The following is a 22,326-nucleotide window of genomic DNA, read 5'->3' on the forward strand; positions in this document are numbered from 1 at the left end:
CAGAGACTCTGAGGCGCAGCGCGGCTGGGACGCGGTTCTTGTGGGTTTGTCTTTCTCTCTGGAGGGAGGCGCTGTCTACGATGGGAGTCTACCTTGGGCTGGTCCACGTCGGCTTCATTTCTAACCCATTTGAGGATTTCCGTCCTCTCTGCTGGGGACACAGACGTTCCCACTGCACGGCCACGTGGCCACCTCCTGTTCCACTCCCCTGTGGCAGGTGTGCATGCTCCTGGGCATGCCTGCACAGCCCCCTCCGTCCCCGGGCCGTCCCGCCTTGCCTTACCTTTAGCGAGCGCGCGTCCCCCCGCCGGCCCTCCTGGTGTGTGCCGCGGTCTCCAGGTGCCGTGGGCCGTGCTCCGACGTCATCTTTTCCTGGTGCACATCCTTCCTCTGGCTTCCTGGTCAGAGCCTGCGAGAGAGGAGCAGCCCCTTCATCCCGGGCGGCGGGAACCCGAGTCGGCGCCCATGGGTTCATTTCCGGGTCCCCCCGGCTGGCCTCGGCCTCATCCCAGTTCCAGGACCCTCCTCCTCGGGGAGACCTGGGGTACAGCCCCGTCCACATCCAGATGCCACCCAGCGACCCCCACACCCAGGGCCGGCCGCCTGGCTCCCCGAGCTGGGGCAGGTGGCACTTGTCCACGCCAGGGGACCCCCCGGCGGAGAGGGAACCCACGGAGACGTCCCCTCAGGACCACAGGGGCCAGGTGGCATCCGGAGTCTGCTCTTCAACAGATGCCATTCGTGACGGGAAAGGACCTGACCCCGGAGACGGGAGGAGTTGGGGCATGTGGCCAACAGACGTCCTCACTCACAGGGACTTGTCACCGTCCCCACGAAGAAGAAAACAGCTTCCCCAGAGGCTGAATGGCAGTCAGTCCGCTGCAGGGACAAACCGCGTCATGCACAAGGTCACAGGAGGACAAGGAGAGCAGCGGCCACCCGTGTGTTGGCCCCTGTCCTACCGGGTGACTGCTGCAGGACCCCAGGGTGCTGCCACCTGCAGACCTCCCAGAGCACACCCCCCGGGTGTCCGTCCAGGGGACCTGCGTTGCCCAGGCTGATGGCCACACCAGCCCATGGCTCACGACCCTCACTCCGTCTCTGCAGAGCCTCTGAGGAAAACAGAGATGGCTCTAGGAAACACAGCAAAGGAGTTCATGCACCTCGTTTCCCCGGCGGAAAGACGCTCGTTTTATGTCCTAAGGAAACATCAGACCTGGGTCTCCGTGGGGAGAGCCGGTGTCCGTGAGGAGAGCTCTCCATTCCTGCGCTCGGTCCTCGGGATTTCTGCCTAAAACCCTGGGCTCGGAAAGCCTTCGCTGGCGACCTGCTGAGGCCCACGCCCTGGTACAGACCGAGATACGGAGGCCAGAGAGAGAGAGGAGGCCGCTGCAGGTCTGCAGGGGCCTGGAGCCGGCCTGGACTTGAGCCCCCGTCCACCGGAGCTGCCGGAGGGGTGAAGCCCGGGGCAGCACCAGCATCACCTGTGAGGGACAGCGTCCACCCTCCCTCTGTGAGCCGACTCCTCGGCTCAGGCCAACTCGGGTCCCAAGGGCAGAAGTCAAGAGGCACTTCCCGATGGCCCACCACAGCGGCCGTTTACGCGAGCCGACCGCAGGCCGCACGGAGCCGATCGCACCCCTTCCACTCCACGGGGGCTTCTGGGAACTCCAAGAATAACCCCGTTGTGATCCCGTCTCAAGATGAGGAACTAGAGCCAGGGACGAGAGACGCCTGGTCTGAGGGTGCCCACAGCGAGTTCTTGTCGGGTTCCCCGGCCCCCCCCACACACCAGCCTCCTGCCTGCAGCGAGAAGCAACATAAACCAAGCAAACGCAGGGAGAGGTGGTGCACACCCGCAGTCCCAGAGGCCGAGGCTAGAGGATCTCAACTCCGAGGCCAGCCTCAACAACTTAGTGAGGCCCTAAGTGACTCAGTGAGACCCTGTCTCTAAATAAGACACAAAAAAGGGCTGGGGATGCGGCTCAGTGGTTAAACGCCGCTGGGGTGAGTCCCTGGTACCAAAAAAAAATAAATTTTTTTCCTTTAAGCACCACATGGAAGAGTTGGGTTTGTGTACAGACCAGTTGTATAAGATGACGCACACCTTCAAAAATCAGAGCTGTCACCATAAAACACTCAGCGAACCGTGGCATGGTCACCTCCTGATTTGGGAAATGCTGAAATCAGGCCGTGGGGGTTATGGATCCATCAACTGGACAAGACATCCACAGTGCTTCTAACTCGGATTATGAAAGAAATGTGGGATCCACTGCACGTGACAGCACTGACCACCCTCTGGGCGGGCTGCTAACAAAACCACACAGCAGGCCCTGAGCAGAATGTGGGAACTGCCATGCTTTGCAGTTTTATTTGCAGTTGCCATAAAATCAGCTTGCAGTACTGCAAAAGATTGCCACACGGTCTAGCACCTGCACCTCTGGCACATGCCCTGAGCATCTGGAAGGAAGGTCTTCTACACCAACATCAGTGTTGGTGACTACAATAGCCAAAATGTGGACACGACTCGAGTCCACTGACAGCAAACTGTGGCATGTCCATTCAGTGGAGCACTATGCACCCCTAAAGAGAGGGGCATTCTGATGCATGGTAAGACAGCGATGGATCTTGAAGGTACTGTAAGTGAAGGATGCACGTGCAGCAGGATAGACGTCCTGACTCCACCTCCGCGAGTTACCTGGAGCAGCAGATTCAGCCCTGAGGCCGGAGGGAGGCTTTCAGGGGGTGCAGGGCTGGGGAATGGGAAGTAACACTTAAGGGGTGTGGAGTTCCATTTGGGGACAGTGAAACAGTTCTGGAGACGGACAGTGGTTATGGTTGGATGATATCGATGCCCTTTAGAATGTTAAAGTGGGAACACTGCATGGATCCTACCACAATAAAAACAGTGTTCAGAATAAAAGGCCCAGGGGGAACCTCATGGAGGGGGCGGAGGACCGAGAGCCTTGCGTGGGTGGAATGTGCCATTCTGCTGAAAACCGGCAGCCGACAAACTCCCGGCTTCCTGAGGTGACACTGGGGAGGCAGCGGAAGCCGTCTGGGGAGGTGTCAATCCAGGTGAGCTCTGGGTGGCAGACGGGGGGGCACACTAGTGGTGGCACCCGCTGGAGTCCAACGCGGGGCCTTGCCCGGAGCCCCTCTGCTGCAGACCACTTGCCCTGCCCGCGCCCTGTCCACCCGCTGTCCACTCGGCAGCCTGCGGGGAGTGAAGGCCCAGCAACACCCCTACAAACAGCTGTCACTCAAACCACGCGGCTCCTCTGCAGACTGTCCCCACCCCTATCCGCACAGAACCAAAACCCCTGTGACTTCCTCCAGCCCAGCCTGCCCTTGGTTTGCAGAGGCCACCACTATTAGGAATCCGGTAGACACAGCGTGTGAGTGTGTGAGTGTGTGTGTGTCTGTGAGTGTGCGTGCGTGTGCGCGCGCGCGTGTGCGTGTGTGTGTGCATGAGTGTGTGTGAGTGCGTGTTCATGTGTGCGAGTGTGTGTGCATGAGTGTGTGAGTGCGTGTTCATGTGTGTGAGTGTGTGTGTGCGTGTGTGTGTGTGTATGTGTGAGTGCACGTGTGAGTGTGTGTGTGAGTGTATGCGTATGTGTGTGTGCGTGTGTGTGAGTGTGTGTGTGCGCGAGTGTGAGTGTGCATGTGAGTGCGTGAGTGTGTGTGTGAGTACGTGTGTGTGAGTGTGTGAGTGCGCGAGTGTGAGTGTGCATGTGAGTGCGTGAGTGTGTGAGTGCGCGTGTGTGTGTGAGTGTGTGTGCGCGAGTGTGAGTGTGCATGTGAGTGCATGAGTGTGTGTGAGTGCGTGTGCGTGTGTGTGCGCGAGTGTGAGTGTGCGTGTGAGTGCGTGTGTGAGTGTGCGTGTGAGTGTGTATGCGTGTGCGTGTGTGCATGTGAGTGTGTGTGTTAGTGTGAGTGTGAGTGTGTGAGTGTGTGTGGACAACGGCTTCATGGTTTGTGGTTCACAAAGCTCTTGTGAAGCGCGTCATGCCGTCTGCTTCTTCCAGCACCACCCTGGGGACATTTTCACTCTGTTCCCTTCAGATCTAGGTCGGGAGTTGTTTGTGGTGCCCTGTCCCCCAACCACCTCACCGTCCAGCTCTCCATGATGTCCAGGGTCTGGTCCTAATGGAGGCTAGGACAGTGCACACCCTTGGCGAGCTCCTGTGCAGGTGACCTGAGTACGTGGCGGCACCGTGTGCCCACGGGCTGGGACTTCTCCTGGCACGCCCCTCCCCCCTCACCTGGGCCCGTGCCGCTGGCCAGGGATTTGGAAATGAGGGAGGACCAGCAGGGACGGGGCAGGAGAGTCCTGAGGGACCAGACCTGTCCCGGGGAACTGCCCCAAGCTCCAGGAGCAGGTGCTGATCTAAGGAGAACCTTGGGCTGCAGAATCTGGGCACTGGCAAGTCAATCAGAGCAGGGGACTCTCCCCAACGGGCCACCTGCCACCACCAGGTCCCCGTCTGCCTTTCGAACGTGGGAAGGACTGGGAAGGGGTCCAGCGCAGCCGCCCTGGGGTCCTGAACTGGCACCCGTCAGGGGTGGAAGTCCCTTTCCTGGTCTGACTGCGCCTCCCCCTCGGAGAGGGACCTGTTAATAAGGGTCCCTTTTCCTGCCGCAGAGACTGGATCTTCTTTTCCCATGTTGGGAGTCATGCTTGAGCTTCGGGTGACAGTTTGAGGTTGCAAATGGCTCCTGCCAGCTCGTCGTCTGCTTTGAGTCTGATGGTGACAGGTTGTGCACAAGCCACAGCTTCCGTCCCCGCGAGATCCGTTCCAGTCTGAGGATGTGTGTGCCTCCTGTTTACAAAACCTACTTCATCCAAACAGAACGCCGTCTTCTTCTTTCTTGTTTTCCCCCTCCAACTGAGGATCTGCATCCCTCATTTCTTACACTTGCGTTTCCGATCCATCCCACAATTTATTTTGGTCTCAAGGGCGAACGAAGAATCTGATGATTTTTCTTGTAGAGAATCATTTTTGATAGCATCACTGACGCCTGGTAACTCTGTATTTTCCACTTTGACGCCGAGTGCGTCCGACATCATATAAAAGGTCCACGTTTGTTTAGTCCATCGCCGGCCTCCCTGTCCCATCATTGGCCACTGGGCTCCCTGTCCCCTTCCTGGGCTCCCGGTTCTATCATTGGACCCTCTCTCCTGACTCACGGATCTATTTTTTAATTCCCCCCCTTCGGTGACATCGAGTCTTCATTAGTATGGCTTCGTAATGAATTTTGATAAGCGAAGACCTCGTTTTCTTTTTCTTTTGCAAAACTCTTACCAAATCCTTGAACGTCTCACCTTTCCACCCACATTTTAGAACACTGCTGGGATTTTGCTTAGAACGGCAAGGAGTCTCCAAGCAGTCCGGAAGGCTCCGCACCTTACGATACCCACCTCTGTCCTGTCCGGGTGGACCTCGCCAGGGCTTTGTTTCTCCTTGCGGGGTTCCATGACCTTGTACATCTTTTCAAAGTCGTTCTGAGTTCCTGCCCGGTGTCCAGTGCTGCAGTGAGTTTGAAAACCCCTGCCCTGAGGGGGGACACTGGTCCCTCTCTGCGTGGAGTCCCACCCCCACACTCGGCCTCCTGCCTGCAGGGAGGTGAGGCTCCGGGCCTGGCCCTGTCCACTCTGGGCCTTTATCTTCATGCTCATCTTGCCTCCCTGGCCTTCTTCATGGTGACCACTGGATGCGGCTCTCCTGCGAGCCTTTGAAGTGGGATACAACGTCTGCTGCGCACACTCCCACCCCCAGGCCCCTCCGGAGCCGCCGCCCTGCTTCACAGGACCCCAGGCCTCTTGTCTGCAGCAATAGCGGGGCCACATGTTCACTGCGAGCTGCTCCCCCAGGTCCAGCAGACTCTGCCCGCAGGTACCTAGCCCCACTGTGGGAGGCTGTCCTGCCTCTGGCTGGCCTCAAAGGTGGCTCAATAAGCCCCCCATTTCAGGGACCCCTCACCCACTCTTGGGAGTGTTGGGTCCAGGTGACACCAGCGGGATTTCCCAGCTGAGCTGACCGCTGCTGTCCCGGGACCGAGCTCACCTGTCTCCACCAGCCAAGGGAAGTAGGAGACCCCGGCTCACGCCCACGTGCCCGAGACCCCGGCTCACGCCCACCCAGCGGCCGGCTTCCTGCCACGGGAAGATTTATCCTATCGGGCAACACTGGGTCTGCGACTTCAAACGAAATGGCCAGTGGCCCAAGGATCCAGTTTCAGTGAAGATCTCATACGGCACAGAGAAATGAAGCGATTCTTAAATATTTAATAATACCCTGTGATTTCTTTTTTAGACTCCTGGGCTCCAAAATCATCGACAAAGTAATTCCTAAGCCATAATCAACACAAGCAGGCACCCTTCCAAGAAGCTGCCCAGCGCGGGAGGGAGCTCCTGGGACGCCCAGGCCAGCCGGCCGCCTGGGAGGGCCACACCCACAGAGTCCTGCGCGGGCGCGGCTCTGCCACACCCACCGGCCAGGTCCGGTCTCTCTCCTACTTACAACAGCGATGTCTTCTGTCTCACAGGGACGTGAGCTGAAGCCCAGCCCTGCAGCCTGGTTCCAACTACCCCTGCGTCTCGAGCGGGTCTCCCCTCTGCCCCCGACGCCCCACGCTGGGCCCCTCTCCTACCATCCCTCCCTCGGTGAAGCGCCTTCTCACCACGGCCTTTGGGCTGGCTGACCCGGCTGCCCGACCACGGTGTCCCCACGTCTGCGCCCCGATGACTCCATCTCACTCTCCCAGGTCAGCTGACGTGACCGTCCCTGAACAGGACACCCACAGTCTTCAGCCTGCGTCGGTGTGGCCCTCCACCCCGTGCTGACCTCTCCCCCAGCCGGACGCCAGCTTCAGGAGGAGGGACAGGGCGCTTCGTCCGGCGGCACAGAATCCCCACAGCCTGGGCAGCGCACGCGGCCCGGCCCCAGGGACTCCTCGTCACTCCAGGGCTTGTCCCCTTGAAGGCTAAGCCACGGATCCTTCCCCGTTCAGAGTGGACACTCACCCTGCCTGGAGGCAGGTCCTCGGGTGCAGAAGAGACACGTCTTGCGCTCTGAAGAGCTGCCCGTCACCACCCCACGGCGGGGCTCGACTCTGACACGGAACCCATTCCTCAGAACCCACAAGTTCCTTGGAGACAGGGGACATTGAAACCCGGTCGACAGGCAGAGATGCCTGACCTGCAGGAAGGTCACGTGGGCTGTCCCGGCGGGCGGGAGGGGCAGGGGCTGGGGGTCGATCCTGTGGACACGGCTGGGCAGGGGCTCTTAAGGGTATTCTGCCGGGCGCTGGGCCCACGTGGGGTGAGCAGGCAGAGGGGGTCTCAGGGGGTCCCACACCAAGGCCCTTGCCCCGACCTGCAGCGTGAAGTGGAGCGGGGTGACGGCCCACCTCCACGCCACCTTCTGGTTTACAGACCCTTTCACCGGCTCCTCGTAGGGGACTCCCCGAGGTTGGCCCCGCGTGGTCACAGCTGCGGTTTGCCCCCGAGCTGGGGTCTGCCGGTGGGCAACAGCAGAGCCTTGAGGAGAGTGAAGGTCTGAGAGGGTCAGCTTCCAGAGACGCCCAGGGCCCCCTGAACAGCGACTCCAGGGGACCATGCCACACGCATGTGGTGAAGGGTCCCCTGCTAGGAGTGCACCTCAGGAGAGCCCCGCAGCACGCACCTCCCGTGCCCATCGCTGTAACCTAGACACAGAACACGGCCACCCGGCGAGGTCCTTGGCATCCCTCTGGATTCCAAGGCTGGCTCCAGCCCCGCCCCAGGCAGCCAGCCATCTGCCCACCATCCCATCGCGGTTCCCATTTCACGTGGACGGAGTCTGAGGTTTTTGTGTGTCTGGCTTCTCTTGCTCGGAACGATGCTGTTTTTTATAAACTCTACCTTTGGGGTACAGCGTGATGCGTGTGCACAGTGCGTTGTGACCTCAGGGTACTGAGCACCCGCCTCCCACCATGTCGTCACCTCCACAGGCTGGAACTCAGGCCCCTCTGCATCCTTCTGGAATATGGGATCGCCTGTTCCAACCCACAGCTGCCCCGTTGGACCGTGCTCCTTGTTTCTGACTGTTGTGTGTCACGGAGCTCTGCGCGGTGGCTCGGACACAGTTTCCTCATCTATCCGCCTGGCGATGGGCATTGGAGAGTTCCTGCTTGCTGCGTGAAGGTAGCTGCCGAGAGCTTCCGGAGCCGACGTCCGTGTGCACCCACATTTCCATGCTCTTCGGTTCGTACCTTTGAGCGGCATGGAAATGCATTAGGAGGCGTGTTTGGATTCTGTGAAACGGGGGAAACCGTGTTCTAAAGCGGTTTTCCCCTTTACGTTTCCTGCAGCGGCGTACGAGAGCTGCAAGTGGCCGGCCTCGTTCTCCGTCTTTGACTGAGTGTCTTCCCAGGTACCAAGGGACCGACCGGCCGTGACGGCGGTTGGTGCTTCCTTCCTGGCCAGTGACGCTCTGGCTCCTGGTCACTTTCCCAACGTCTCCAAAGGGCAGTGTGAGGGGCAGAAATGCAAGTGATCTTAGGATCCCATATTAAAGAAAGAAAGGAAGGAAGGAAGGAAGGAAGGAAGGAAGGAAGGAAGGAAGGAAGGAAGGAAGGAAGGAGGAAAGAAAGGAAAGTAATCTTCCATCCCCTGTGCAAAATCAGCTTCATTTTTTTCATTAAAAATTTAAAGAATTCTACCTGGGAGAGGATTCACACAATGTGGAGACTATAAAGATCAAATACATTTAGAGGCCAAATTAAAGGAAAGGAAATGACATTTGCATTTATTTCGTGTAGGTTCCTCACACCCTCTCGTACGGCCAGCCCCCCCACACACACACCTGCAAATCCCACATTCCCACACTCCACCGACGGCGGGGCTCACACACTGCACCTGTGGGGAGCAGTGGGGGCTGCGGCCGGGTGACCCCTCACGGTGCCGCATCCAGCTCCTCACACAGCACTGACACCGTGCCGGGAGCTCAGGGATGGTCCAAGGCTGTGGGGAATGGGCCAGCCCTTTCCACTGTACGGGGGTCCCGAGCAGCGGCAGGTGTTGGTCTCCCCGGGGGTCCTGGACCGAGGGAAGACTGCACGTGAGAGGAAGGGGCCTGGGTCTGCAGGATGCGGGGAGAGCTGGGTGAGTCTGGTCTCAGCGAGGTCGGGGGAAGCTCTGCCGGCTTCACTTCCCATCGCTGTGTCCCTAGATGTCACTTCAGGGAACGTGGGCTGAATTATTTACAGCATCTTTTTATATCCAGCCTAGTCAGGCTGCAAGGTGAGTCATTAGGAAATTAATATTCAACCGGCTTTACATAACTCTCCTTAGCGCCGTGCACGACTCCCGTTTTCATCACCCCCGGGGCCTCTCGAGGTCTATAAAGGAAGCCAACTGAACAAGGCACCCTGCATCTTAACTCTGCATGACCGCTGCGATCCCCCGGCCCCCCACCCAGCCACCCACATCTAGAGCCGGCGGCGTGACCGAGACGGGCTGTATGGAGAGCCACCAGCCCCACCAGGACCGCGTCCCAACGACAGGGTTCCCAGAACCTCCCCGTGCTAATGGGGTGTGGCTTATTCTGCTTCCGGAACCACCCCATAGGAACCGCCACGGAGTCACACCACACAACCCAGGAGTCTCTGACTCAGTCACCGTCGCCTGCCTCTCAGGAGGAGAACCAGGGGGTGCGTTTAGTTTCCCCCAACCCTCCCCAGCACACGTGGGGGGGATCTCCCGGCTCGGAGCAGCCTCACGGATCCTGAGGGACAGTGGCTGCACTTTATAAGAGAGGAAACCTCAGAGAGGCCCAGGAACGTGGAGCCACCCACCGGAGGCCAGGCGGCCCGTGGACGAGAGCTAGCTGTCCACCACGGCTTCCACCGGGGGCTCTGAACTCTCCTTCTCTCTTTTTAAGATCTTCCCTCCCGTCTCCATCAGGTTCAGTGGAGACATAAACGCTCAGGAAATTCAGAGAAAAGCTGCTGAGTCACTGGTGACGCCAACGTGGGCTAGGACAGAGGCCCTGGGGGTGGGGGGGCAGGTGAGGAAGGCGGGGAGCACGCAGGACCACAGCGCCTCACGCAGCGCCAGGGCCCTGGGGACCCAGCCACCCTGCCGCGCCCTCGCAGGAGCCACCCCTGTGTCCACGCTCCCTCCTTTGGACGAGTCAGCCAGGGCTGGCGGTGTCACCCAGCAGTGGTGTCGCGGAGCACCCAGAGGCCTGGGTCCCGTCCACAGCCCCAGGAAGAAGAGACAGAGAGACAGACGCCCCACTTCTGTGCCTTCTCTGCCCCGACAGGACATCTCCGTAAAGAGCCATTGTGGGTGGCCTTCCCACTAAACCAAGTGGACAGAGGTCCAAGCATGAACTGTGACCGGGGCAGCTGCGTGCTGGGTTCCAATGACCAAGGCGTCCTCGAGGCCCAGCCCACACCTGACAGTCTTGGGGCTTCCTGAGCCACAGGAGACCGTCTCCTCCCAGGCCCCGGGGACCCTGCCACCCAGTGCCCCACACAGGACCAGGGTGGTGACCTCAGGTAGAGAAGGGAAGGTTTTAGAGAATAAAAAGTGTTCACGTTTCCTCCCACAGACACACGCTGCTCCCCGTATCCACGGGATCCTGAAAGAAGCGCGACTGGCCCTGGGCAGAGGCTGAGGGGAAGGGGGCCGGGCAGTGGAGGGCTGACCTCCCACTGGACGGCACCTTGTGATGGACGGGCAGCGTCTGCAGTGGGGGATGTCCAGGGCAGCGGGGCCGGCAGCCACGAAGCTGTTCCCCCGGACGTCCTCGCCGTACAGACGTGAAAACTAGGTCCGTGGCCGGCAAGGATCAGGGCTCACCCAGATCTGCAAAGACGGAGAGGCGTGCTGAGAGTCCACGGCTCAGCGTCCCTCCCCGCGCCCGGCTGCCGCTCTTCTGTGGTGGGCTGCACGGCTTCCCGTGCTCTGGCCATTAGGTGGCCCTGGCGGTGGCGACCCGTTGGGATCACTTCTGTGACGAATGAATTATGCCAAGACAATTAAAAAGCACCCACCCCCTCCCCCCGGGCTCTGCAGCGGGGCTCTGGCGGGAGCCAGCACCCGGCTGCTAGCGGGAGGCGCGGTCCATCCCGACAAGGCGGCTGGCAGGTTCCCTGACCTCGGTCCAGACACCAGAACACGCAGAAGAGAGACCATCGGGAAGGGGGGGACGGGGAGGCTTCTTCCTGGTGGGATGGACCCCGACGTGGGTCAGGTAGGGAGTGAGAGGTCAGGTATTCCATTGCTGGGAAAGGGCTGGAGAGCGTGTTCCGACCCACTGCAGGGACGTGGGACTCACCCCGCACCATCCCCGGGTCATGCTTCCCTCCTGCCACCGACATCCACTAAGGGTTCACCGCGGGCCTACGGGGGGCAGGCCACGTCAGCCCCCAGGGGCAGCAGGTGCGTCCTCACATGCCGTCCACGGGAAAGGGGGACTTCTGAGGGTCGAGGCAGGGGGCTACAGGAACACGAAGGCGTCTGCACGCTCAGAGGACAGGGCGCTGGGTTCTGCTCACCACCCCGAACCCACCCACAGAGTGACCCGGAGCCACTCACGCCCACTCTCGGCTCCCACGGTCGGTGACACACAGACAAAGGTGGCCACCCGTCAGGATCAAGTCACAGCTCACTGCGGTCCCAGGGAAGCCTGTGCGGCCCCCCCACACGTGGTCCGGGTGGCTGAAGAGCCGTTATCCGTGGGTTTTGGATCTTCAATAGAAAAGGGGAGGCGCCCCCGGGCGGAAGCCTACGTCAGTGTGGACTGTCCTGGCAGTCTGGCCCGGCAAAGGCCTTGTGACCCAGCTACTCCACTCCGGGGACCTTGGCCTAAGGAAACGGGTGGTCTTTCATAAAAATGAAGGATTAAGAGGGTTCCCGGCAGCGTGGTCTGCAGTAGGGACGGTTGGGGGTTAGATGACAGTTGGGGGACGGGTGCCCAAGCTGAGCTCTGCGGCGGTGGTGACGTCTCTCCCCAGCGGCCCCCACCCCCTATTTAGTTTCTCGGAGCACCGACTACGCTAATGGTGGCTCTTGCACACAAGCGGGGGCCTGGTCCCTCTTGCTGGACATGGTCAGCACCACCCCGTATGAGCTGGCACACCACAGGCACCCGTGAGTATCTAAATATACCCGACAGCTCACGTACAGCGATCCCATTTTGATGGGGAAATACACGTACGTCTGGAACCGTGCTGTTTCCGCTCTGGTGAGGTCAGGGTCAGGGTCACTGGGCGGCTAACCACCGTTTGACTGGAACAAGCCGCACTCCTTGGCGCCCCGTCCACAGGGGCAGAGCTGGGTGGCGCATCAGAGACCGCGTGGCCTGCCACGGAGCTGAGACTTCCCAAGTCTGCTGGCCCCTCTAGAAGGTGCGAGTTCTTTGGGGGGGTCCCGTCCCCCTGTCCCCCACCCGACACACACACACACACACACACACACACACACACACACACGAGCACACACACACACACACACACACACACGAGCACACACACACACACACACACACACACATGAGCACACACATACGTGTCTGTTCATACGTGTAGTTTTCCTACAATCAACCTGCGCCACTTTTATGAAGTTAGACAAACTTTTACAAACAAAAGAAAGGAACAAAGAGAGAGAGAGAATTATTTACCAACCTAGAAAAATGCCCATAATTGTCGAAAACGTTAAGAACGTTATGAAGAAAACGGTTCTGTTTGTGATCTCTAGATGAAGAACTGTAAAGAAAGGTACAAAAAGACTTTGGTGGTTCTGTTTGGAAGGCGAATATATGGTTTTCTTTTTAAGCCTTAGTTGTAATTTCTAAGTTTTCCAGAAGAAACCTGCTACCCTTCTGTAATAATAATTTAGAAGGCACCCAGTGAGATAATAGGTGACATTAAAGACATCAGTGAATGTGAATACAGCAGGGTTTCTGTGACCCTTTGACCTCGAAGCATGGGCATGTCCAGTGGGGTCCTAAGAGTGTGTGTGTGTGTGTGTGTGTGTGTGTGTACCCAGGGGCACTAAACCACTGAGCCACAGCCCCAGCCCTTTTTAATATTTTACTTAGAGACAGGGTCACCAGGACGACCTGCAACGATCCCACACAGTGTTCTGTGAAAGTGGAGGACAGAGGAGAACTCAGGACAGAGGACCCCCACCTGGGACGCACCTGGGCTCCCAAGTGGGCCCTGGACGGAGAGCCGGGAAGGGCTGTGCTGCTCCTCTGTGTCCGGAGTCTGAACAGGTCAGGTGTGTATGTGGCGCACTGATCAACCGGGTGAAGGGCTCAAGGGATGCGAAACCTACAGCTCACAAACGCACCCCCCGCTGCACGTCACACGTGTTACATATCCCAGGAGCTGACTGTGCTCGGGTACCACAGAGGGGTATTCAGGACTGGGAATCACCATTCAGATTGGAACCTGCCTGGAGAAACGCCCTCACCCTCAGAGCAGGGAGCTGGGGGACTCTAGCGGCGGAGAGCGCGGCTCCTCCCGAGTGGCTCCAAAGCCTCTGACCTGTTTCCACAACCTGCAGCTCCCCAGAGACACACTTGACCTGCAGGGCACCCGCCTGCTGATTCCCGATCCTCCCTCCCTCAGGGCACCTGCACCCCGAGACTTGAGCCCCCTCCCCCCTAGCCTGTGCCCCTGCGCGGTGCGTCCTGTGCCCCTGCGCGGTGCGTCCTGTGCCCCTGCGCGGTGCGTCCTGTGCCCCTGCGCGGTGCGTCCTGTGCAGAGGACATGCCGTCAGCCCGCCCTGGTGTCTGTGTCCCTGATGGACGGCCTGCTGTCTGGCCGCGGTGGTGTGAGGGGTGGGCGTCCTCTCCTTGTCCTCACGGCGGCTGATTCTGCAACACTGGAGGGAGCTGGGGTCCTGGGTTCCGGGGTCGGTGACCTGATCCGGCGAGCTCCGTGGGATCACTGCCTCTCACCTCTCCTGCTGGACGGAGCAGGGTTGGGGCTGAAGACCTGGGAGCAGCTCAACCAGGAGGCGACAGCAGGAGGGCGAGGCCGTCCACCTCGCTCAGCGGCACAGACCCGAGAAGAAGGGCGGGCGAGGGGGGCGTCTGTGTCTTCATGAAGTCCCCCCTCCTGGCGCTCGGCCCCCTGTCACGGCGCCATGTGTGCCGGGCACCGAGGGACGGCAGAACGGCTCCTGCCATCCTCCTCCTTCAGCAACCCCCTGTTGGGGCAGCAGACACGGCCGGGCGCCCAGCTGTCCCCCGGTGCCCACAGGGACCGGTTCCAGGATCCCCCGAGGCCCAGGCCAGCGTGTCCAGCGCAGCCGTGTTGGCGTGCCATCTCTGCACCTCCTCCGCACTTGAGTTTTGTTTACTCAACGCTCCAAGACAGGGCTCGCTGTGCTGCCCAGGCTGGCCCGACTCCAGGGCTCCAGCGGTCCTCCGGCCTCAGCGGCGGACCGAGGAGCTGGGACTACGGGCACCACCACCAGCCGGGCTTTGTGCACCCAGGTTCCCCACCATCTCTAGACGGCAAGGCTTAACACGGTGTCAACCCTGGGTCAGTCATCGCCATGCCGCCTGTTCAGGGGACAGTGACAAGGAGCCAGAAGCCCAGCCCCATGAGTCCGGCTGGGCATTGCCATTGATCGAACGCACAGGGAGATCACCATGTGTGCCACCCCGGCTTCACCATGTCTAACCCCAGGACCTTGGCATGTCCATTAATGAATCTGTGCCTCAGTTTCTCCTCCTATAAAGGGGCCTGAAGATAGCGTCTACCTCCACGAGATCCTGGGACAGTCCTGTGTCCTTACAGTCCAGGCCAGGGGAGGACTCTTGGAGACGGGGCCTCTGTGGGCTGCTGGTTTACAGCCAACCACACAAGCACAGCTTTCTCCCCCTGTCTGCTCCGCCACCTGCTATCGACTCTTTGCCTTATTTATTGCTTGCTCCTCCTCGTGCTCTAGGACCCATGAAGACAGGGTCTCTGCTGGGTGCGGGCACTGCGCTGGCGGTGGTCACGGCAGCAGCGGACCCCCGATGAAGGAGCAAACGAGGCTCCTTCCTGACACGTCCCCGGCCCACACCCGGCTGGCCCCTCTGCCTTGGAGACCCCCTGGCGCCTGTCTATCAAGTGCCGTTTGTTGCAAATTCCACGTGGCTGTGTCTCCAGATGGTGCCGTGACAAAGGGAGGGTGGGGAGGCCAGGTGACGAGCCAATTCAACGCCGCTCCTCGCCAAAAGCTGTTGGCCAGAGAAGGGACTGTTGTCACCGAGCCACACAGAGGTCCGTGGAGCGACCGAAGGCAGCAGCACCAGGAGAGAGGATGGTGTGACGGGAAGACGAGGGGTGACCGTGAGGCGCTCCCCAGCCCCGTCCTGGCCTCACCACACCCCAGGGCACGTCCCTCAGGGGGCCTCCCAGCTACTGCGTTTGCAAACAGAGCACACGGACTCACCGTGTCCCCAAACCTGAGGGTGCATCAGAATCTCCTGGAAAGCTTTCCGACAGATTCCTCCGGCCAGCACTCTGCTCTTGTCTGGGAAGGGCCGATTCTAAATATTTCAGGCTTTGCAGGCCGTGAGATCTCCGTAGCAATCACTCACGCTTCATGCCGCCACTGTGTCCCCAGAGCAGCCACAGAGGCGGGCAGGTGCGGCTGGACTGGGCCAGCCGGCCCAGAGGCCACCCCGTGCTGCCCTTCCATGGGTCACTGACTTACAAAGGTGTTCCAGCTGACCTGGGCAAGGGACGCCTGGGGGCCAGCAGGTCAGCGGGTACCTGCGGCTCCTTCCCATTGGAGCTGAGACTCTGCAAGTCTCACGTTTCGCAGGGGAAAACGACGGGGCTCCTTCAACAGCATCTAGACAGCAATTTGGATGATCTTCCCGATGCAGCGCCTTTGGGTGTCAGCTTCAAAACTTCCCCCCCTCCTCTACCAGAATCCCGAGTCGTTCTTTCAACTGCGTCCCAGCCTAAAGCATCCCTCTGCGTGTTGTCTCCTGTGGGTTCCTCGTGACGATTTCATGGCTGTGTTGAAAATGATCAATTTCCCGTCACCTTCTAGACACGAGAGCAACACCATCCAGGCGCACCTCCGCTTGGAGAAGAGAATACACGGAAACGGGGAGACGGATAAGCCGAGGGGTGCTGACGGGGGGCCTTTCCTCTCCTTGGGGAGCTCTGGTGCCATTGAAGACAGTGACTGCCGAGTGACAATACCCTCCAGAGCAGCCCCGGGGGGTGCACAGCCCTGGTGTGCAGGAGGCCTGTCCGCAGACAGCTGCGGGGGGCGCGGGGTGTAGGCAGCTTACAGTCGGCACGTGTCGAGGCGAGACCTTGGCGCCTTCACGGTTACTTTGCAGTTTCCACGGCTCAGACCTGTGCCCTCATCTGCATGAGCCTGAGGCCGGTAATACCTGGGGGAAGAGTGTCTCCTTTTCCTTTTCTGTAAAACGGGAAACTGGGACTGAAGGTCCCCACGGCGCGGGGACCCCGTGGGCAGTAGACTGCAGAGGTCCTGCGAGCAGACGCCTTTCTTACGGAACCAGGACCGTTCTCGCTCACACAGGAAGAAGGAAGGTGCAAGTCGAAGAGGACCACTTTTGCAAAACCCTAATGAATCAGCGGGCCCGTCCCTGACCGCCCGTCACAGAGGGACGGACTGCCTGGCGTGGTTCCTGAGGGAACAGCGCAGCCTCCAGAAGCCGTCCCGGGAAAAAACAGAATCGAAACTGAACCGGATTGAACCTGGGATTCCATCACCAGGGACCAGCAGAGTGGCCACAGATGAACCCGGCAAAACCCACCAGGAGGACGAGGTCAGCAGAACCCGAGATGCCAAAGAATCCTGTGGGCCCAACAACCAGCCTCTTCAACATCCGACTTGGACAGGGAGACGCCGAAGAGGTGCAGACGCACAGCCCGAAAGCGACTCGGACGGGCCACCAGCCCAGTCCCGGCAGGCGTTGAGGTTCGGCCCCGGGACATGATTCTTCAGTCTCCATGGGGGTGAGATGGTCTTTGCAGAAATCCGGTCCCGTCTTCTGGAGATGCTGCTCTCTGGAGTGTTTATGATACGATATGAGACCCCGGGATTCGCTCCAAAAATAGTGAGTGGGGAAACGGGGCCCCGGAGGCGGAGCTCGGCCACAAGTTCACCTTGAAGCTGGGGCTGGTCTGGGGGTGCTCTTCGTACCGTGGGACCTTTTGTTATATGTTTGGACTTTTTTTTTTTGCATAACACAAAGCTAAACCTACAACAGAAAAGCGGCAAACTCTTGTGAAAAACGGGACCTTCCCTAGAATCTCCGTCTTGGAAGGAGGCTTTGAACCGCTGCTCCTCTGGGCAGAGGGTGAGCAGGAGAGAGGGACCAGATCCACGGCGGCTGGGTGGGGCCAGCGAGCCAGGGAGCCGCACCTGGCTCTGCACCTGGGAGAGTCCCTGGGGCCTCTGAGCCCCGCTTTCCCAGCTCTGAGAGGAAGCCGCGGTGATCGCCAAGAGAGCTAGCGGCTGATGGGTAAGGGCCATGATTTGGACCTAGATCCCTCTGACCCCAACCTGCAGAGCCACTGCACGACCCAGCCTTCAGCCGGGAGGTCGCACCGTCTGTCACGGGGCTATGGAGAGGCACACGGGCCGTGTCACCCAGCGTCACAGTAAGCCTGTGACTCAGAACCAAGCTTCTCGGGTCTCGGTCCCCGCTCTCCCCGACGGGCCTTGTGATGGTGGGCAGCCCACTCGCCCCCCTCAAGCCTGGGTTTTTAGTCTGTAAAAGGGGTGGACAGGAGAACATGCCTCGGGTTTTGATGAAGAACGGACGCGGTGACCGCATGGTGACCACAGGCACGGTGCGGGAGCCCCTCTCCATCCAGCGTCCACCGGCAGCTGCAGAGGACCAGCACGGCTCCCCCGTCAGAGGTGCACCTTCTCCTGCCTGTGGCTGCCCCAGGTGGGGGGACGTGTCCGCCCCAGGTAAGTGGAACCCAGCGCAGACCCCGCGGGGGCAGTCCACCACAACAGCTCTCTCTCCTCTCCCACGTCTAGGGACGGTCAGCCGGAGCAGTGAGGCCCCTGCCCAGCGAGAGCCCAGCACCGTGGAGCAGGGTCCCCTCCCGGGCCCTGCAAGTTCCCATAGATGTGGCCGCTGGCCTAAGCCACCCTGAGCCGATTAGTGGTTTGGCAAAGAGCGAGCGCTCGGTGAACACATTTTCTGACGTCTCTGCCAACACGAAAACAGACCAAAGTCCAGCACTCGTTGCTGCTCCTGCGGCTTCGCCCGAGGAACGCATTTTCTATTTAAAACCTTAAGGAATCACTGATGATCTCAACCATCTGCGAGGTTCAGGCCGCGGACTTGGCGCACCCCCGCCTTCTTCCTGCCCCCCGCCCTGCCATCTTGTTCTGAAGCAGATCCACGATCCGCGTCTCCTCCCGCTCGACTCTTTCACCTCCCTCCAGGAAGTGGCCAGAGCCCCCTCGGTGGCCTCCCCACCGTCCACTGCCCTCAGCCCTCTGCCCAGGGACGAGGTAAACACCACGGTGTCCCGGGGCCCCTCCCCAGGCAGCCAGAGACGTGGACCCCCTCCATCCCCGAGGTGGGCCTGACGAGTCCAGGGGCAATTTCATTCCCATGTTGGGAGCGGGGCCAGGGAGGGGGACACTTCTGGGAAGACATAGGGGCACGCTGCTAGGGAAGGGGACACCTTTAGGTAATTTCTGCTCTCCCAAGAGGCAGCCACAGACAAACTGGCCTCCGGGTTTTCTGGGAACGCCGTCCTCTCTGGAATGACACTCAGAACCCCAGCCCTTGGACGTGCCACCCAGGACGGCGGAAGAGCGGGAGGAAGCTGAGACCTGAGGGTAACACGGAGCCCCGGGGCCAAGGAGGCCCGAGGCCCGCCCTGCCTCTAGGTCTGCTCTGGGCATCTGTCCTTGCTGCTGATCACCCAACTGTGCCCTCAGCACGGCCCCTGGGCTCGGTGAGCCAGCCTGGGAGGAGGTCAGGATCTTCCGAGATGGCTTCCACCAGAGAGACTCCGATGTCCTCCTCGTGGAAGGTTGCACAGTGACCCCGGGCAGGCTGGGGCATCCCACCAGCCTCAGGGCCGTGGCCTCTGCCACCTCTAGTGGGCACTGTCTCTGTGCTCATCTCAGACAACTGTCCCGGCTCCTACCAGAAAGGACGCTTTCCGCCACCAGCCACTCACGGGTGGAATCTGGGGACGCGTGACGCGCGTCCCGCCTCATTGGCCAGACCCTGGTCACCTGGCACCGGCCACGGCGAGGGCGGCCGGAAAGCATGGCGTGTATTCTGGATAGCTGTGCGCCAGTCCTGTTACCGCCAGGAACAGGGGAAATAAATATCGGGACGCAGCTATCGGCGTCCGCTGAGGAGAAGCAGGTTTAATGGACCCTTTATAATCAGAGCAACTTCAGAGGCAAAGGAAGTGATCATCAGCAGAACCCATTCACCTAGAAATGCAAATACCCCGCTCAGCTCTTCTTTTAAGGTGGACCCCGGGAGGATCCCCGTGATTAGTGATGCCTCGTTAGCATCTTGGGGGTAGAATTAACGACGGAACTCCACCGATTTCCCTCCGTTAAACGGCACGAGGGTGGTTCAATCGCATTCTGCTCCTTAATCACCAGGATCCCGCAGCAAGCTCCTATTTCACAAGATTATTATTATTAATCAGAGCAATCATCCCATTTAGGGGGAAATGAAGACAGACAAATAGAGCAAAGTGATAGAGCGCGCGCACGCACACACACACACACACGCACACACACACACGGGGAGCGCGGCCGACGTGGCTGTCGATAAGAGGCTTATGCCGCGAAGGTATGAGCCAGACTTTGATTTAGCAGCAGCGGGTTTTAAATGATGCATGAGAAGCCACCAGAGCGAATCCTTTCTCCACACTCCCCTCGGGGTCAAGCGCCGTGTTTCAATTATAATTCCCCCAAATTGCTGTGTTGTAGAGCAAATGCTCCACACTAAACAGCAGCCCAGCGCCGTCCTCCCTCCGTGGGGCAAAAATCAGAGAACCCAGATCAGAGGCTTGTTGAAATACACCCCGAGATGCCCAGCTGCAAAACACATTAAAGACTCCGACTCCGACGATGGGAATGTTTCTGACGCCGGAATTCCCCAAAGAGGCCACTTTTGCAGAAAACAAGTTTATTATTTATAGCAGCAAATAAGGTTTCTCAGTGCAGCCGCGGAGGCGTCTTGCCATTAGAGCCAGGAGGCTCCGTCGCACAGCCCATTATGAAAATCATATTTACATTAAGGGGCCCGTTTCTTCCCAGAGGGTGCTCCTGGTGGGCGCGCAAGGAGATACGGAGGTGTCTGGTCTGGCCTTTCATTTCAAAAATGGCGCTCTGCCTTGGGAAAAGGTTTCATGTACAAAGACACCATTTTCCAAGTCCTGCTTCAAGCTCCGGGTCAATTTTTAGGGGGTTCTCAGAGGGCCTGGCCATGAGCCTCAAGGGCGTGCGATTGCCACACCAGAGAGTTGCAAAGGCTGGAAAGTCTCACGGAGATCCGTGACCATGTGACCTTTGCAAACCTGGAACGGGTCTTTTGGCTGGGGAATCCTATTTTTTGCTAACTCCCTAATTCCCCGGGCATGCATTATTCTAAAGGGAAAAGAGCGATTTGGGAGCTAGTTTCCACCTGGCGGGATGCTGACTGACCCAACTCCTTTGGATTCAACCGGAAGAGAAAGGACCCTCCTCCTCGGAGGGACAAAGGCCAAAGAAGACCCGGAGCCAGCCCCTCTGCAGACGTAGCTCCAGGGAGGAGAAGGAGAGGGACGCACGGCTTTCCCGACTTCTCCAGCACTGCGCACCGTGGACAGCCTGTCCCCCAGCCTGTCCCCCAGCCTGTCCCCCAGCCTGCCCTGGGCTTGATGGGCTGAGGTGAGCTGCCGTCTTCCCGTCACTCTGCCAAGTCGACGCGTCCCTCTTTGGGGCTCACGAGGTACTTCCAGGGCTGGAGCACAGTACAGAGCCCCCCGAGTTCCCACACCAGCTAAACCCCACAGTCTGGCTCCAGGGGCCGAGCAGCTCCCGTGGGGATGCCCGCCCGCTCCTTCTGGACTCCGGAAGGACGTCACCAGCCGCAGGCCCCGACACCTGCCAGGTGCCGCACCGTCTGGACCTCTTCCTCTCCTGCCACGTCCACCTTCGGCTCCGGCCCTCGAAGGCCGTGTACGTCCCCCAGTGCTCTGTGCCTCTGTGTCGGCTGACTATTCAAAGGGTGGTTTGCGATCCACCGGCACGGGCAGAATGTTTTTAATAACGAATCTCCCACCAGGAGTGTGATTGATGAAGACCCGTCACCGCTAAATGTGACATGGAAATTTAGGTTATGGCGAATTAGCCTTAAGCAAGGGGCTTGAAGGGGGGATCCCACGCGGCGGGGTTCAGTTACGAAAGAGCCACCGAACTCAACAACAGAACTCTGCCCCTCCCTCCTGCCCCCCTGCCAAAGGCCACCTCCGCAGCCTGGCCTCCTCCTACCCTGCCCCGTGACGTGGCTCCTCACCGTGTCCAGCCTTTTCAACACAAAGGAAAAAATCAGAGATTTGCTCCGGCCACCCAAGCCCTCCTCTGAAATGCAGACGCCCAAGAAATCGCGCAGCCCACCCGACACCTACCCAGGGGCCTACGGGCTCACGCTCCAGGTCTCGTGACACGGTGTGACTCGGTTCCCGCAGCACATGCCGTTGCTCCAGTGTGCGTTCAGGGGGGAAGGGGAACAGCTCTGGGACGGACAGGTGTCCCAAAGCCATGGGTTCACGTGCCACATTCACATTCCAACAGATATGTCCAGAGTCCCCGCCGGAGGGCCCACACAAGGCTACGGCCCTGGTCACCCGTCACTGCTGCAGAGCCCACATGCCACCCATGTCCCCGCCGCCCCCACTCGGGCACAGTGACCACAGCCTGGGGAGGGACAGGCCCTGGCCTTGGCAGAGGGCAGCCCCGTGAAGAAAGAGAGGCAGGGTGGTAGCGAAGGCCACGGCCCAGCGGTCCAGGTCGCCCGGGGTGCAGAGGCTGGCGGAACGTCCCCCTGGACCCTCTTTTCTCAGCCTTCGGTTGCTCTCTTAGGGGGTGGGGGAGGGGAGGGGAGTGACAGGTGCCCTGAGAACTGGTGTCTTAAAAACACCCCGATGTCCACCGCGGCCGGGCATGTCTCTGGGGCCCTCAGTGACCCTATCGGGGGCCGGTGGACGGGGGATTGTGGGCCAGGCCCTGGGGACCCCAGGAGTGTGTGAGCCTGCAGGTCAAGGTCAAGACCACACTGCACAGTGCTGTCCGGC

The 22,326-nt window shown here is 59.8% G+C and overlaps 1 protein-coding gene across 1 annotated transcript in view; it reads right to left on the minus strand.

Moving 5' to 3' along the window:
- Frmd4b (FERM domain containing 4B) overlaps positions 1-22,326 on the minus strand; it is a 179,659-nt gene that overhangs the window by 134,893 nt on the left and 22,440 nt on the right. The window contains exon 2 of the mRNA XM_078033627.1: positions 284-409. The gene's annotated coding sequence lies outside the window, so the exon portion shown is untranslated. The remainder of the gene's footprint in view (positions 1-283; positions 410-22,326) is intronic.

This window comes from Ictidomys tridecemlineatus, chromosome 16, assembly GCF_052094955.1.
Source record: "Ictidomys tridecemlineatus isolate mIctTri1 chromosome 16, mIctTri1.hap1, whole genome shotgun sequence".
NCBI classification, from domain to species: Eukaryota; Metazoa; Chordata; class Mammalia; order Rodentia; family Sciuridae; genus Ictidomys; species Ictidomys tridecemlineatus.